Genomic DNA, 17849 nt, shown 5'->3' on the forward strand with positions numbered 1-17849 from the left:
CATAACAGCAGAACTGTGTCAATCGAAGACATGCTGAATGCATGTCGGTGCTAAATGGTTATTGTGTTAGGGATTATAACACAATAAAGAAAACAGTCCAAGGAAAAAACATAATATCATTACAAATAGTGAGCGTCTATAAATAGAAATAATATTATGAACGGTGCAATCTGCATTTTATGTAATAAATATATGCCACTTCATTCAACACTAAATGAAATGTGTAATGTACTAAATTTACCAGAATGAGAAGGATGAGTTGACTTTAGGCCTGTTTTAGATCTTTGCGGACGGGTTACTCCATCACAATGGGGACAGATATCCCGCCCAAATCCAATTATATCCTATGGGACTTTATTTCGGTGGACGGTACATCTGCCACTATTGTGACGGAGTAACCCGTCCACCAAGATCCAAACAGACCCTGTGTCAGGATTCAAATTCATGACGTGCAGCGTTTAACTCACTAAGCCATCTTGCTGGCTCCTCAGCTTTTGGCTGTACATCATTCACACAGATTGCTGTGTCACAGAATTTGTTATTAGAATATTGTGTAGTTGAATCAGACTCTCATCATAAAGGTATGATTAAATCAAAAATTATGCCATACTGTTTGCCTAAAGCACAATAGGTAATGCTGGTTTTCTAAAATCCTTTATAGTTCATTATAAATTGTGCTTTTTGTTTTTTACAGATCAAATTGTAGCCTTACCAATACATAGAGGACTGAAAGATCGTCTTTCAGTAATACACTGCCATTAGAAAATCAGAATTTGTTAGTTTAATTTCTGCCTTTTATTGGCAGGGAGAGGCAGATTCAAAATGAGAAGAGTTAGTGTCATAAAGCAAATAACATAACACATCCAAATGCAGCCAAAGATTTACGTGCCTTGTTTACTTTATTTTGACACACAGTAGGGCAGCAAGCCTTCCTGCTGAGCTGCTGTGTGTGAAAATAAAAGGGCAGGAATGCGATGTTTTTACAAGATATGGTGCATTCCTATCCTCCCCTGCATCGCTCACAAACAGCATCCATGCACCAATGCAGACACCCTTGCATCATGTTGCAAGGGTGCCTGTGTTGTGGGGATGAGTATTTTCACACAAGAAGGGAAACCTTTCTGCACAAACACAATAATTGATGACTTATTCCGCTTTCTATGCATGCTGCATTCTGCAGCAGCAATAGAAAGAGCACAAAAGAGGAGAAATTAATGTGTTTCCCATCATTGTGCCACTCCTAGGGAGACATAGAATTCTGATGCATTCCCAGCTTTGGAAAACGTTGTAAATCTGGGAATGTGTCAGGTTCCATGGATGTTGTGACACCCATGGAACACCCATGGAAGGCCCCTGTCACTCAGAGTAATGAGTGAAAAGGCCCCATATTTACTAGGCCATGAAATGTCACACAGGGTGTCGTTTTGTGGCCTTGTAAATATGGGAAGGCATATGCGCGTCTGTGCGTCTAAAATTGTGACGCACCAGCACCACAATGGGCTTGTGAATGCGGCCCTAAGTGTTTACCAAGCTCTCACCAAGCTTCCCCCAGGCCCAGTGTTCTACCTACAAATGGAGAGTGACGATAACGTCAAATGGCAGGCAATTCAACCTTGGGAAGACGTAATACTATCTTGTCTCTTTCTCTCAAAGAGAGCTGTCTAATTTTCAGGCCCTGAATGGCTGTACTGGGCCTTTTCTGTGTGGGCTGAAATGATAGGAGCCAGTTTTACTGCTGGTGGGGGGCAGATTTGTTGCTGGGGGCAGGGCCTGCTGTATTTTCAGCCTGCTGTGATTCAGTGTTTCACAAACAATGCAAAAAGCGTACTGATCAGATCATGCATGCTTATGGTTGGTTCCAATCGCCTGCAAGATCTCCATGATCAACACTGACATTCAAGAGTTATGGAGAATATATATATATATATATATATATATATATATATATATATATATATATATATATATATATATTTTATTATTTTTTTGGCAGACTTAACGGGAGAGAGGGAAGCTGCTGCAAATGCAATGTTCATGTCAGTTAAAGACAAACCCTCAAAAGGGAAAAACATGGCTCCACTGACAGAACAAACCGCCAACTTAAAGAGCCTGTTTCTGAAGTTAGAGCGGCTTCAGGAACGTGAAGTCAGAAAATGGTGGGAGGCAACCTCCCTTGAGAAATATCTTGAATGCAACAGAGTCCCTCGAGGTTTGCGCATCTACACGATCCCCTCTTATGAGAATCCGGACCCTGCCCTCCTGAAAGATTGGGCAGAACATACTGCAGAGTCCTCCAAGGGGATGGTCAGGCTGCTAGTAAAATATGCATGGAGCGACCGGGAGAAGTGCCTGAAAGACATAGCTGACCTCGAAGCGGAGATTGCAAAAGATAAAGACGCAAAAACCTGTGAAGAACTCCGTAGCGCCATGGTGAAAAGGATTAAAGATTATGAAATGGGAATACGCAAAAGGAAACAAACAAAGTTCCAGAGGGATGAGCAAGATTATGCCTCGGGTAGAATCCTGACTTTCGCACGGAAATTTGACGCCACACGGAAGAGATTGGCTCAGGGAACCACACAGCCAATAGATTTGGACACTGAGGAGTCGGAACTCAGATGGTGAACAAAATCAAGCTTCGAGAACAAAGGAAAATGAAGCAGAGGAACCTTTTTTCGACGAGTACCAGGTGATGAAGGAGACCCGCCAGAGACCGCAATTAAGAAGTCACCCCCCACAACAAAAACAAAGAGGAGGACGAGGCGGGGGAAGAGGCGCAAGGGGAGGTTCACAGAACAACACCACCCCAATGGTAACACGCAGTGCCTCCAATCGCAAAAGGCAATAACCACCAAGGAAGACAATAATGTCATCAATCTCTCAAAAAGGATTTTAACCACTGATGAAATAAAAGCCTTGAAGAAAGGACTCAGTTTTTGTCCGACCAGTGAATTCAATTTAGTGGATGCCAAAATCGACTTGTTTAAATACATAAGAAAGTTGAAGTTTAAGAAAATCTTCATGCAAACCCCGAATAAAGCAGCCCCAGGAGATTCAGGCAATATAACCGGGACAGATGAAGATGATCTCTTGGAAGTCCTGATAACACCAACACAAGACTTACAACACACAGACCAAGAGACTGCACTTCCTTTACAACAAGTCAGAGATCCGAGCAATCTAAAATTGAAGTCTAGGAAACTACCAAATTCATCACATGATGCGATAGACGTGTTCAATGAAGCAGTGACAGCGGATCTGGAGAGAATGGCAAATAAGAAAATGAACATGAAGATCTCGAATATCTCCAGAAAAGAATGGGTTGCTTTAAAATCTCTAAGAGACGACAACACAATTGAGATTAAGCCCTCAGATAAGGGCGGGAACATTGTCATCTTCTCGAAAGAACATTATGAGCAGGAGGCACTCAGGCAGTTAAGTGACAAAGAGTGCTACATCACAGTTAGAAGAGAAGAGTATGTTAAGAGCATAACTGTGTATGAGAATTTACTAAAACATTGGAAGGAAGAGGGTATGATCAGTCAAGATGAACTTGCCTTCCTACAATGTGATTCCCCCATGCTGCCCACCTTTTATCATTTACCTAAGATTCATAAAAATGCCAAAAGACCACCAGGGAGACCGATTGTCTCGGCAATCGGGAGTCTCCTAGAAAACACGTCACGCTTCATTGACATTTTCTTAGCACCTATTGTCAAAGACCTGCCCTCGTATGTTAGGGACACACAGGACTTTCTCCGCATCATGGACAGTATTTCCTGGGGCAAAGACATGCTACTTATCACTATGGATGTCATGAATTTGTATACATGCATAGATCATGAACAGGGTATCTATGCCACGAAATGGTTTTTGGAACAGAAACAACTGAAAAACCAAGCCCATAGTGAGATGATTCTTAGCATGATAAGATTCTGTTTGTTTCATAACTACTTTCTTTTTGCAGGCCAAATTTACAAGCAGATCAGAGGGACCTCAATGGGTTCGTGCTTCTCCCCCAGCTACGCGAATCTCTTCATGGGCTGGTGGGAGAAGCACAAAGCATGGGGTGGGAGAAATGAAAGATGGAATGAACACATATTGATGTGGACCAGGTACATTGATGACCTGTTTGTCATTTGGAGGGGAGACAGGGCCTCGGTTGAGGAGTATGTCTCGGCTCTAAATGACAATGAATTAAATCTCAAGTTCACCAGTACGATAAGCAACGAGTCTGCATGCTATCTGGACCTAGAGGTCTTTGTGGTTAACGACCAGCTCCACACTAGACTTTATAGAAAACCAACGGCTGGCAATGCAGTATTACACGCTGCCAGCCACCATCCTAGAAGTCTAATAAAAAATGTACCTTATGGTGAGTACCTGAGACTCAAACGCAATTGCTCTGGATCTGAGGATTTTAAGAAAGCTCAGGAAGACGCGAGTGACAGATTCCAAGCAAGAGGCTATTCTAGAAACATCTTAGAACAAGCCCAAACTAAGGCAGATACTGTTGACAGAAGGGACCTTCTGATTGTGAAAGAGTCGAAGAAAGATAACGAGCAGGTCAGAATGATCACAACATTCAATAATCAATCTGGAGAACTGGTCCAAGCATTTAAAAGAAACTGGCACATTTTAAGAACTGACACCATCTTGAAGAAAACATTATCAGACAGACCTATGATAACTTACAGGAGGTGGCAGTCTCTGTCGGACCATCTGGTTCATAGCCATTACTCCCCCAATAAGGCCAATCAAATGACGAACAAGATAGTTGGCTTTTTCCCTTGCCTACAGTGCAAAGCTTGTAAATTCAGCAAAAAAGTTAAAGAGTACCCTTGCAGAACAGGTGAAGGAAGATCAAGCAGAAAAATCACAAAACACCTAAACTGTAATTCTGACTTTACAGTCTACTGCCTGGTCTGCCCTTGTAACAAACGTTACATAGGGAGCACCATAAAACCGGCAAAAATGAGAATTTTAGAGCACATGAGGGCTATCATGAACAGGGACAAGACCTATCCGATAGCCCGTCATTTTGCCGAACACCACAACAGTAATAGGGATTTACTATCATACTATTGCATAGACCAGGTCTCAAAGAAAGAACGAGGGGGGGATAGAGAAAAATCCCTACGGATACTGGAATCCCGTTATATCTTAGACCTTAAAACGATGACACCATGGGGTCTGAATAACGATGCTGAAATGTGGGTGCACCTATAAGACAACCTGGGATCTGTAAGAAGAGGATAGATCTGCAACTAGAATATAGAAGTACTCTTTGTAAATATGTGAACAATATGCTGTTTGGCTTGTAAATTTAATTTCCCTTCATATTGATCAATGAGAGCAGTGAGAACAATGCAATGTAGATACCAGAACATCAGGCCAGGTTAAACTGTGGCACAATTGCAAGCCAATATGATACCAAATAAGAACCCAGAAGTTCAGCGGAAGAATATATTCTCTTCAAAAAATGTAAATACGATGTAAATATGTATATTTTGTTGACATGGGCTCACCACATTGGTAAACTGTATACTTGTAAATTGTGTATATAATAGGCACACATTTTAACCATGTTTCAATTCAGGGATACACCCCTGCACAACCGTAAAGATGTTCAATAACCAGACATTGTGGGTTTAACAACACACCACATGCGAAATCACAATCTGCATAATGCTATTAGAACACCTTAGGGGATACACCCTCTTATTAACATTTATGACAGAGTTGCTGAAACACTGCTCTCAGTATCAAATTGTTAATTAATGTACACACGTGACAGTCTCTGAAAACATATTCTTTTGTCAAATGTCAAACTTCACTTTAATTTATTTGCACTGAGCACTTTTCTATTAACCGCCAAGCTTGAACCATGTAAATAACTATGTATATATACACATACTACAAGATGGCCGCCACGAATATGTGTCTAACACCATTGTTGATGTCTATGACTGTCAAAAGGGCGGATGGTTTAAATATGGCGAGTAGGTTTGAACACAGATGACACTGACGAAGCCCTGTGCGAAACGCGTCTGTCGAGGGTGCTGGGGGGTTTGGAAATAAAATAATCTAAGAACACTGACACTGGAGTGCTGGCCGTTTTTGTCCTGGAGCCGATTTCTAGGAGTGTGTTGCGATATATATATATATATATATATATATATATATATATATATTCCGTTTTCACAAACGCTTCAAAAAGCGTAAAATGCACTCTTTCTCCAGTCTCAAACACCACTTCTTTAGACCAAAAGATCGTATTTCGTATTCTTCATATTTTTATTCCAGCATGACAACAGTACATGGAACCAACCCAACGCGTTTCACCGAACACTCGGCTTGATCACGGGTGAATTGAGTTCCTCAAAAACATAGTTAAATAAAGTTTCACATATCACTTCCTGATATGAACATAAACATAGGACTATGATTCGTAACAACAAAGGAGCGGCCATATTGGAACAGTGTCCCACTAGTGAAATTGACAGCATTTCAATCATACACAACTCTGTTGTCGGAAAGGAAGTAAATAACATTTCCTATTTATACCCATCCGGGATATTTTGATTGTCATTAAATTGTCCTTTTTAATCATACATGAAAAGAGTTCTAGCTGGTGAATCATTCCCATGTGGGAATTTCGGCAACATGCAGTTTAGTACCCAAGTGGGTTGATTGTCTCCGTATACATTGCCATTAATGCATTCCATTTTGCTCATTCAATCTTCCTCAGCGATTATTCACTGTATAAAAAGAAACAAGCTCTTCAATTTTCTATTCACTATACGTCCTCAATGATTCGAATCAAAACAGTGCATCACAAACAAAAAAGCGTGAAAAAAGTGATAAACATAAATTGTGAATTAAAACCATAAGGAGCACAAGCAGGAGACTGCGTAACACATCTATACAGTTAAAGCTCTAATTCCAATAGTGTTAGTTTACTCGCCCAAATGCCATTTCAGTTCCTCTTCAGAATTCAGTCCCCCAGGTATACGGGTGTCTAGATCCAGAATGTATTTGCTCTCTAGCTGTCGCAACCTACGTATTTTATCACCACCTCTTTTCATGGGGGTATCTTATCAATCACAAAGAACTTGAGTAGATTGCAATTGCTGCGATGTAATTCCTCAAAGTGCCTGGCTACAGGTGAATTCTGATCCTTGTTTTCAATTGCCTGCATGTGCTCCAAAATACGCTTCTTAGCAGGAAACATCGTGCTTCCAACGTATTTTTTGGAACACGGCACACAAGAATGTAAACCACATATTCTGATAGACAAGTAAGGTGTTGTTTGATAGACTTTTCCCTACCTTCAATTGGGTAATATACTGTTTTTACATTCTGGCTTAATTTACACGCCTTGCATGACATGCACGTGAAAAAGCCTTGTATATCCGATGTTTTCCCTTGTTTGGTAGTTATTTCGTTTTTACTCAGTCTGTCTTTCACAGAGTTTGCCTTACGATATGTGATGCTTGGATTGCAGCCAACCACACTTGTTAGCGTAGGTTCTGTTTTTAAGACATTCCAGTGCTTTTTTAAGCTGCTCTGGACCTGCCAAGATCTAGCATGGTAGGTGGAGATATATCTGACCACCTCCTGTGTCTCACTTTCTTTCTGTTCTTTGGGAATCAACAGTGTATCATGTCTGAAATTTGTTGCTTTCAGAAAGGCTTCTTCAATTACTTGCGGATGATATCCACGTTCCTTCAAGCGTGCCTTCATACATTCTCCCTCCACCAGAAAGTCCTCATCTTTGCTGCAATTCCTCCGGGCCCGGAGGAATTCACCAAAGGGAATACTGCGTATTAAGGATCTTGGGTGGCTACTTTCTGCGTGAAGCAGTGTGTTACCCGCCGTACTTTTGCGGAATAGCTTCGTCACCAGTTTGTTGCCAGCAACTTCAACTTTTAGATCTAAAAACTCCATGTATTGACTGTTGATTTTGCCTTCCAGACCCAAATTCAAATCATTCTGGTTAAGATCTTGAATGAAACTCTCTGCCAATGTTTGAGGACCATCCCAGATGATAAATAGGTCATCTATATATCGCAGCCAGGTCTTCACATGGCTGCGATATAGTACATGGGTTTCGGCCACCTGCTGCTCCCAGCTTGCCATGAACAAGTTGGCAAAGCTGGGAGCAAAACAAGTTCCCATCTCTGTCCCTTGTCGTTGTCTGTAATAGACCTCATTAAAGATGAAAAAGTTGTTCTGGAGACAGAACAGCATCATGTCTAAGATCATGGTAGTATGATCTTGAAAGGAGATGGAACGTTTTTTCAAGAATTGACAACAAGCATTCATACCATCTTTGTGTCGAATTGAAGTGTAGAGGCTACAAACATCAAGAGAAATGAGTAAAAAACTGTCTTGCCATACAAAGTTCTTGATTTTATTGATAAAGTCCCTGCTATCCTTAAGGTATGATGGTATAGCCTCCACAAAAGGACGAAGGAAAAAGTCGATGTATTTAGACGTGTTCTCCAACAAAGAACCCATAGAGGAGACTATTGGTCTACCCGGTGGTTTTTCAGCATTCTTGTGGAGCTTAGGTAGCAGGTAGAGTACTGCCACTTTGGGATTGTGATTTAGTAAAAAGGAGTATTCATTCCATTCTAACAAGCCTTTTTGTTGCCAATCTTTCAGCATCTTAAAGTAGATTGTGTTTGTCCTTTCGACCATCTGGCTAGAAGAGATCTCGTAGCAGTCTGTACAACTCAATTGTCGCATCCCCTCATCAATATAATGATTCACATCCATCACAACAACATTACCTCCTTTATCCGATTGACGGATAACAATGGAGGTGTCACTCTCTAGCGATTTAATAGCAAGACGTTCATTCTTACTTAAATTGTCTTTGGACCAACCCTTCTTTCTGGCCAACATGTTGCCGAAATTCCCACATGGGATTCACCAGCTAGAACTCTTTTCATGTATCATTAAAAAGGACAATTTAATGACAATCAAAATATCCCGGATGGATATAAATAGGAAATGTTAATTACTTCCTTTCCGACAACAGAGTTGTGTATGATTGAAATGCTGTCAATTTCACTAGTGGGACACTGTTCCAATATGGCCGCTCCTTTGTTGTTACGAATCATAGTCCTATGTTTATGTTCATACCAGGAAGTGATATGTGAAACTTTATTTAACTATGTTTTTGAGGAACTCAATTCACCCGTGATCAAGCCGAGTGTTCGGTGAAACGTGTTGGGTTGGTTCCATGTACTGTTGTCATGCTGGAATAAAAATATGAAGAATACGAAATACGATCTTTTGGTCTAAAGAAGTGGTGTTTGAGACTGGAGAAAGAGTGCATTTTATGCTTTTTGAAGCGTTTGTGAAAAGGAGAACTACTGGCAGGAAACCCTCTGACCCTGTTGTGCACCGCAGTCATTGTGTCCCGGTTTCGTTGGAGGAAGTGAAACTGATACTAAAAGTGTTTACCGGTTGGACCGCGCTACCTGGAGTGCTTGGTGCAGGCGATGCAGGCAGAGAAATATTTGTTGAGCAGAGTGGGAGAGGAATTGAAACCCGGAGAAGAACGGAGGTACGAGTGACGTTTCACTCGTCGGAATCCTACATCTCCCGAGGGGTGAGTCTTCTCCATTGTGATTTAATACAAGCCTTTGCTCTCAAACCTTACCCTCAAATCCAGTCAAGAGGGGTGACTTTTTTCCGTAACATTACCAGCACGCTGCATTTTGAAAATATTGACTTTTCGCCACAAGGGGTAACGCGACTGTCTCCTACACGGCTACCAGTGCACAATAAATCTGTGTTAGCCGAGCGGGAGTTTTTCCAGTACACCAACAATAAGTACCAACATAAGATCGTATTTTAAGCACTCAAGACTATTCCTTACTGAGCATGTGGAGATAAAGTATACTCTCCTAAACAACGGAAATGGAAGAAGAAATAGAGTCGCGCAGGAGACTGCGAGCACAATCTATGTTTACTCAATCAACAACACCACAAGCACAACAAGACATCAGTGCGAATTTGAATCTTCCCACATCTATCCTACAAAAATATTCGAGATTGGAGAAGTTAATCCGAAAAGAAATTTCGAAATGGTGGGAAGCTATCACACTTGAAAAATATCAAGAAGAGAAAAGAGTGCCGAGGGGCCTGAGAATTCTTATAGCCCCTTCCTATGAGGAAGCAGATGTCGAATTAGTTGAGGAATGGGCTGAAAACCTAATGGACTGCTCGAACAGTATGCTATCCATATTGATCAAGCACGCTTGGAAAGATAGAGCGCTATTACTCAAACAAATCGCTGAATTAAAAGAGGAAATAACCAAAGAGGATACGCCCGAAAATCTAACCACAAAAATGGAAGAAATAATGAAAAGAATTGCTAAACACGAAGATGAGATTGTGGCTAAAAAGGAGAGAAAATTTCTCAGAGACAAAATAGATTATCAAATGGGTCGTATTTTTACATTTAGCCGCAAGTACGATAATGTCAAAAGGAAAGGAATACAGGCAACTATAGACAAGGTGCAAGCTGAAGGGCTATCTGAAGACGAACCGATTGAAAGCGACGCTTCAGAAGACGGCAATCTATTGGTACAAGCGAACCCAGCTAAACCATCAAATTTTTGGGAGGAATTTCGCACAATGACCCGAGTAGCTCAACAAAAAAACTGGCAGATAGACCGGGGCAGAGGAAAAGGAAGGGGATTTCGAAGACAAGGCAGAGGAAGAGGCAAAGCTGGAGAAGGAGCCACCACGTCCAACGCCAAACAAGGAGGGGCGGCAGGTGGAAAAACAAATGTTACCCCAGTGAGAGTGGAAACACGGGGTCAGAAAAACAAGAGAGGAAAATGAACCAGAAGAACGTGGTAAATTTATCTTCACGCTTACTTTCTAAGAATGAACATAATGTATTACAATATGGCCTTTCTTTCTGCCCAACATCTAATTTCATTTATTCCCAGGAACGTATTGATTTATTTAAATTTACACGCAAGCTACGTCTACAAAAATGGAATAAATTGAAGGTTAAGAATGTTACCAAATCTGTTGACATTGCTCCCCATGCACCTGAATCCATTTGTGAAGTAGAGGCCATCATTGCTACCAAAGAATTGGAATCTGATATCCCAGTTGATGCTGAATCATTGGGCTTCAGCACTAACTTTAATTGCCCGAATAACTTTAAACCAAAGTCGAACTTTAATCCCATGTTACCCACATGTGGAATTGACATCTTTGAAAGTTTGTTTATCAGCGATTTGAAAGAGTTGGCCAGAAAGAAGGGTTGGTCCAAAGACAATTTAAGTAAGAATGAACGTCTTGCTATTAAATCGCTAGAGAGTGACACCTCCATTGTTATCTGTCAATCGGATAAAGGAGGTAATGTTGTTGTGATGGATGTGAATCATTATATTGATGAGGGGATGTGACAATTGAGTTGTACAGACTGCTACGAGATCTCTTCTAGCCAGATGGTCGAAAGGACAAACACAATCTACTTTAAGATGCTGAAAGATTGGCAACAAAAAGGCTTGTTAGAATGGAATGAATACTCCTTTTTACTAAATCGCAATCCCAAAGTGGCAGTACTCTACCTGCTACCTAAGCTCCACAAGAATGCTGAAAAACCACCGGGTAGACCAATAGTCTCCTCTATGGGTTCTTTGTTGGAGAACACGTCTAAATACATTGACTTTTTCCTTCGTCCTTTTGTGGAGGCTATACCATCATACCTTAAGGATAGCAGGGACTTTATCAATAAAATCAAGAACTTTGTATGGCAAGACAGTTTTTTACTCATTTCTCTTGATGTTTGTAGCCTCTACACTTCAATTCGACACAAAGATGGTATAGATGCTTGTTGTCAATTCTTGAAAAAACGTTCCATCTCCTTTCAAGATCATACTACCATGATCTTAGACATGATGCTGTTCTGTCTCCAGAACAACTTTTTCATCTTTAATGAGGTCTATTACAGACAACGACAAGGGACAGCGATGGGAACTTGTTTTGCTCCCAGCTTTGCCAACTTGTTCATGGCAAGCTGGGAGCAGCAGGTGGCCGAAACCCATGTACTATATCGCAGCCATGTGAAGACCTGGCTGCGAAATATAGATGACCTATTTATCATCTGGGATGGTCCTCAAACATTGGCAGAGAGTTTCATTCAAGATCTTAACCAGAATGATTTGAATTTGGGTCTGGAAGGCAAAATCAACAGTCAATACATGGAGTTTAGATCTAAAAGTTGAAGTTGCTGGCAACAAACTGGTGACTAAGCTATTCCGCAAAAGTACGGCGGGTAACACACTGCTTCACGCAGAAAGTAGCCACCCAAGATCCTTAATACGCAGTATTCCCTTTGGTGAATTCCTCCGGGCCCGGAGGAATTGCAGCAAAGATGAGGACTTTCTGGTGGAGGGAGAATGTATGAAGGCACGCTTCAAGGAACGTGGATATCATCCGCAAGTAATTGAAGAAGCCTTTCTGAAAGCAACAAATTTCAGACATGATACACTGTTGATTCCCAAAGAAACGAAAGAAAGTGAGACACAGGAGGTGGTCAGATATATCTCCACCTACCATGCTAGATCTTGGCAGGTCCAGAGCAGCTTAAAAAAGCACTGTTATGTTATGTTATGTTAATTGAATTTTTTGAGCGCACAGCTGCCCCAGCAAAGGGGCGTCCCGGCGCTATAACAGGAAAAAGTAACATAACTAACCACACAGACAAAGTAGGGGGTAATTAGTAAGACAGAGGAAAAAAATAAGTTTTAACAGCTTTCCTGAATGCCAAAAGGTCTTCTAGAGAGCGAATGTAGACAGGGAGTGCGTTCCACAATTTGGAGGCCAACACCGTAAACGATCGGCCACCTAGTCTACATTTTTGGAAACGAGGAACAAGTGCCAGATTTTGGCCGGCAGAACGAAGGCTGCGCGAGGGGGTGTACGAAGTCAGAAGGTGCTGGAGGATGGTGGGAGTGTCAGTTTTAAGAATTTTAAACGCAAAGCAAAGGGTCTTAAACTCTATGCGTCTAATTACTGGTAGCCAGTGCAAATTGAAGATTGTACTGCGGGCTGAGCAGAAGCGCGGCAAGCCCACCAGGGCCCTGGCTGCCGCATTCTGCACCCGTTGGAGTCGCAGGACTTCCGCCTGGTTGGCGCCCAAACACAGTGAGCTCGCGTAATCGAGCCTCGATAATACGCTAGCTTGGATCACCATCTGGCGAGTTGGGGCATCAAAAAATTTGAGGATAGGCCTCAAACCACGCAAAATGCCGAAGCACATGGATGCCACCTTCTTAGTATGGAACGAGAAGGTTAGTTTGGAATCTAACCAGACGCCAGGATTTTTAAGTTCGGAAACAGGTTTTGGGGGAGGTCCCAGCTCCTTAGGCCACCAGCTAGCACCCCACAGATCAGGATGTTTCCCCAGTACCATCACCTCAGTTTTGAGGGCGTTGAGTTGTAGACAGTTGGCCGTAAGCCAACTAGCAACAGCCCTCAGACCATCGCAAAGTTTGATGCCAGTTGGTCAGAGTCCCCGTTAAGAGCCACCGCCAACTGGGTATCATCGGCGTATGATACCATAGTGAGACCCCAACTCTTCGCAACCTCCACCAAAGGTTGAAGGTAGAGGTTGAAGAGAGTGGGGCTCAACGCCGAGCCCTGCGGGACTCCTTGGGTGATGGCATGAGGCTTAGATCTGAACGGTGGCACTACAACCTGAAAGGATCGTTCCGAAAGGAACAATTGGAACCAGTCCAACGCCCTGCCTGAGATACCTGCCTCACCAAGCCTTCGAATAAGAATGGTGTGGGATACAGTGTCAAAGGCGGCACTGAGGTCCAAGAGGACCAGTGCCGCCGTTTGACCTGCATCTAGTACTGAGCGGAGATGTTCAACCATATATAGGAGTGCCGTCTCTGTCCTATGTCCAGGTCTGAAACCATTCTGTGTAGGATCCAGTAGGTGTGCAGAAGCCAGATGTTTTGTTAAGATGTTATTCACATGGGCCTCTGTGATCTTTGCCACCCAGGGAAGGAGGGAGATAGGTCGATAGCTCTCCGGCTTCAACGGTTCCAATCCAGGTTTCTTTATGATGGGCATGACACAGGCAGCCTTCCAGCTAGGTGGGACTTAACCGGTGGTAAGGGATTGCTCCACCAGATGGCGGATAGGAGGAAGGCAAAAGGACGCCAAGTCCAAAAACTGGGCAGGTCTCAGAGGGTCATCCGGTGAGCCAGACTTGACCTTGGCCGCTAGGAGATTAAACTCCTGTTCCGATGGTATGGGAAGAGAGGCCACGCACTGAGAAGTACGCAATGTTAAGGTCGTACTGTCAGGGTCAGCTTTGGGAAAAGAGCGAGATGGCATTTACTTTTTCCACAAAGAAGCTGGCTAACGACTCACAGTGGGCAAGGGAACAAATCTCCGTAATAGGAAGTCTGTTCACTGTGAGCTCCTTCAAGACTTTAAAAACCATTTTGGATGGGTTAGAGCTTGCCTGGAACTCCCGTGCATAGTAGTCAGCTCGGGCCCGGCAGACAGCTCTATGGTATGTCTTTACCTTAGCCAGGTAGCATATTTTTAGGTCTTTATCGTAATTCTTCCTCCATGCTCTTTCAGCTTGTCGGCAGGAAGCTTTAATACACCTAAGTGTCTCCGAGTACCAGGGATTAGGCTGAGAAGATCGATTCCTACTCCAGCTGGCCGGGATTAATACGTCAAGCGCTTGAACAATCCAAGCGCAAAAGATGTTATACCTAGTTGCAACGTCATCCGTGTGTGCCAGGGGTGTAGTGATCAGAAGACGGTGGAAATCCTCCAATTTGAGCTTTTTCCAGGGTCGCCTGAAAGATGTTTTATCGGGCTTCCCAGTAGAATGTGTCACCATTGTGATAAAGAGCTCAATGAGGTAGTGATCACTCCATCCCATGGGTCTAGGGGGTGAGACCTCGGTCAGTTGAAGGTTTGTAAAGACCGGATCCAGAGTATGACCACCCTCATGGGTCGGATGACGGACCAGTTGGGGTAGCTGTACTGCTTCAAGATCGTCCAGCAGACCTCTAACCACTGGTATCTCCATGGCGTCAAAGTTTATATTAAGATCGCCGATGATGGTAATGTTGGAGGAGAACAGAGAGAGAGAGCTTACCAGCTCAGGAAGAGCTTTCCTGAAAGCACTGTCACTCCCTGGAGGGTGGTATATCAGAAGACCTGACAGTGTTTGATGCTGACTAATGCTGATGGAAAAATGGGTGCACTCTGCGCCAGCCAAGTCCATAGGCTTCCAGGTACAGGTGAAGCAAGTTTTAAAAGCCACAGCTATGCCTCCACCTCTCCCCTTGCGATTTAATGTATGTATTGTGTAGCCCGGGGGGAGGGCCAGATTAATAATGGCCATATCCTCATCGCCTAGCGAGGTCTCCGTCATAAAGAAGACATCAGGGCCTTCTAAAGAGATAAGTTCATAAATATCTCGATGATGTTTCGACAGGGATCTGACATTATTGTGCCAGAGTTTAATGGCACTAGGAGGAGGAGGTTCCTTCTTACGATGTAACAGTGCCTGGCTAGGGGCCATCGTCGGTGCCGATAGTTCCCACAAACCACATGGGCAGGTACGGGGACCGCACAGGGGATGCTGAGCCGAGTGCGAACAAGAGGGCAGACTTCGTCTGATCAAGCGAAGAGCCTGACAAGAGTACTGGTGGATCATGCTAGCGACACAATAGTATCCTGCCGCGGCCCACGCGTCCTTAGCGCGGACGGGCGCAGACGGGCAGACTCTGGCTTGACTCAGGCGCGAGTCAGGCGCTACCGCTGCGCGTCACCGCTGCGCGAGTGGTGTGAGCTTTAAATAGAAGCTCACCTGGACTCCTGAGAAGCGCTAGAGCGCTCAGGCAAGTGGCGCGTTAAGCAGTAACCACCCCCAAGATGGCGACCAGACGCCACGAGCAGGCAGCAAAGAAGGCAACAAACTCCGCTCAAAACGCGGTGAGGGCACAATTATGGTGCAAGTGTGGGGGCACAGCGGAAATATTATTAAAAACAAGGGAATACAAAATTAGAGGAACCAAGATAGAAAAACGGTAATTTTAAAATAGAAATAAGCGCAGCGCGCTTGAATTCACAGCACCAAAGTGCGCGTAATGGCACCTTTCCCAAGGCCGAGCAACTAAAGTGCTCGCCTTAAATAGAAGCTCACCTGGACTCCTGAGAAGCGCTAGAGCGCTCAGGCAAGTGGCGCGTTAAGCAGTAGCCACCCCCAAGATGGCGACCAGGCGCCACGAGCAGGCAGCAAAGAAGGCAACAAACTCCGCTCAAAACGCGTTGAGGGCACAATTATGGTGCAAGTGTGGGGGCACAGCGGAAATATTATTAAAAACAAGGGAATACAAAATTAGAGGAACCAAGATAGAAAAACTGTAATTTTAAAATAGAAATAAGCGCAGCGCGCTTGAATTCACAGCAGCAAAGTGCGCGTAATGGCACCTTTCCCAAGGCCGAGCAACTAAAGTGCTCGCCTTAAATAGAAGCTCACCTGGACTCCTGAGAAGCGCTAGAGCGCTCAGGCAAGTGGCGCGTTAAGCAGTAACCACCCCCAAGATGGTGACCAGGCGCCACGAGCAGGCAGCATAGAAGGCAACAAACTCCGCTCAAAACGCGGTGAGGGCACAATTATGGTGCAAGTGTGGGGGCACAGCGGAAATATTATTAAAAACAAGGGAATACAAAATTAGAGGAACCAAGATAGAAAAACTGTAATTTTAAAATAGAAATAAGCGCAGCGCGCTTGAATTCACAGCAGCAACGTGCGCGTAATGGCACCTTTCCCCTGGAATGTCTTAAAAACAGAACCTACGCTAACAAGTGTGGTTGGCTGCAATCCAAGCATCACATATCGTAAGGCAAACTCTCTGAAAGACAGACTGAGTAAAAACGAAATAACTACCAAACAAGGGAAAACATCGGATATACAAGGCTTTTTCACGTGCCTGTCATGCAAGGCGTGTAAATTAAGCCAGAATGTAAAAACAGTATATTACCCAATTGAAGGTAGAGAAAAGTCTATCAAACAACACCTTACTTGTCTATCAGAATATGTGGTTTACATTCTTGTGTGCCCGTGTTCCAAAAAATACGTTGGAAGCACGATGTTTCCTGCTAAGAAGCGTATTTTGGAGCACATGCGGGCAATTGAAAACAAGGATCAGAATTCACCTGTAGCCAGGCACTTTGAGGAATTACATCGCAGCAATCGCAATCTACTCAAGTTCTTTGTGATTGATAAGAAACCCCCCATGAAAAGAGGTGGTGATAAAATACGTAGGTTGCGACAGCTAGAGAGCAAATACATTCTGGATCTAGACACCCGCATACCTGGGGGGCTGAACTCTGAAGAGGAACTGAAATGGCATTTGGGCGAGTAAACTAACACTATTGGAATTAGAGCTTTAACTGTATAGATGTGTTACGCAGTCTCCTGCTTGTGCTCCTTATGGTTTTAATTCACAATTTATGTTTATCACTTTTTTCACGCTTTTTTGTTTGTGATGCACTGTTTTGATTTGAATCAATGAGGACGTATAGTGAATAGAAAATTGAAGAGCTTGTTTCTTTTTATACAGGGAATAATCGCTGAGGAAGATTGAATGAGCAAAATGGAATGCATTAATGGCAATGTATACGGAGACAATCAACCCACTTGGGTACTAAACTGCATGTTGTTGAAATTCCCACATGGGATTCACCAGCTAGAACTCTTTTCATGTATGATTAAAAACGGACAATTTAATGACAATCAAAATATCCCGGATGGGTATAAATAG

Source organism: Lissotriton vulgaris, chromosome 9 (assembly GCF_964263255.1).
Source record: "Lissotriton vulgaris chromosome 9, aLisVul1.2, whole genome shotgun sequence".
NCBI lineage: Eukaryota > Metazoa > Chordata > Amphibia > Caudata > Salamandridae > Lissotriton > Lissotriton vulgaris.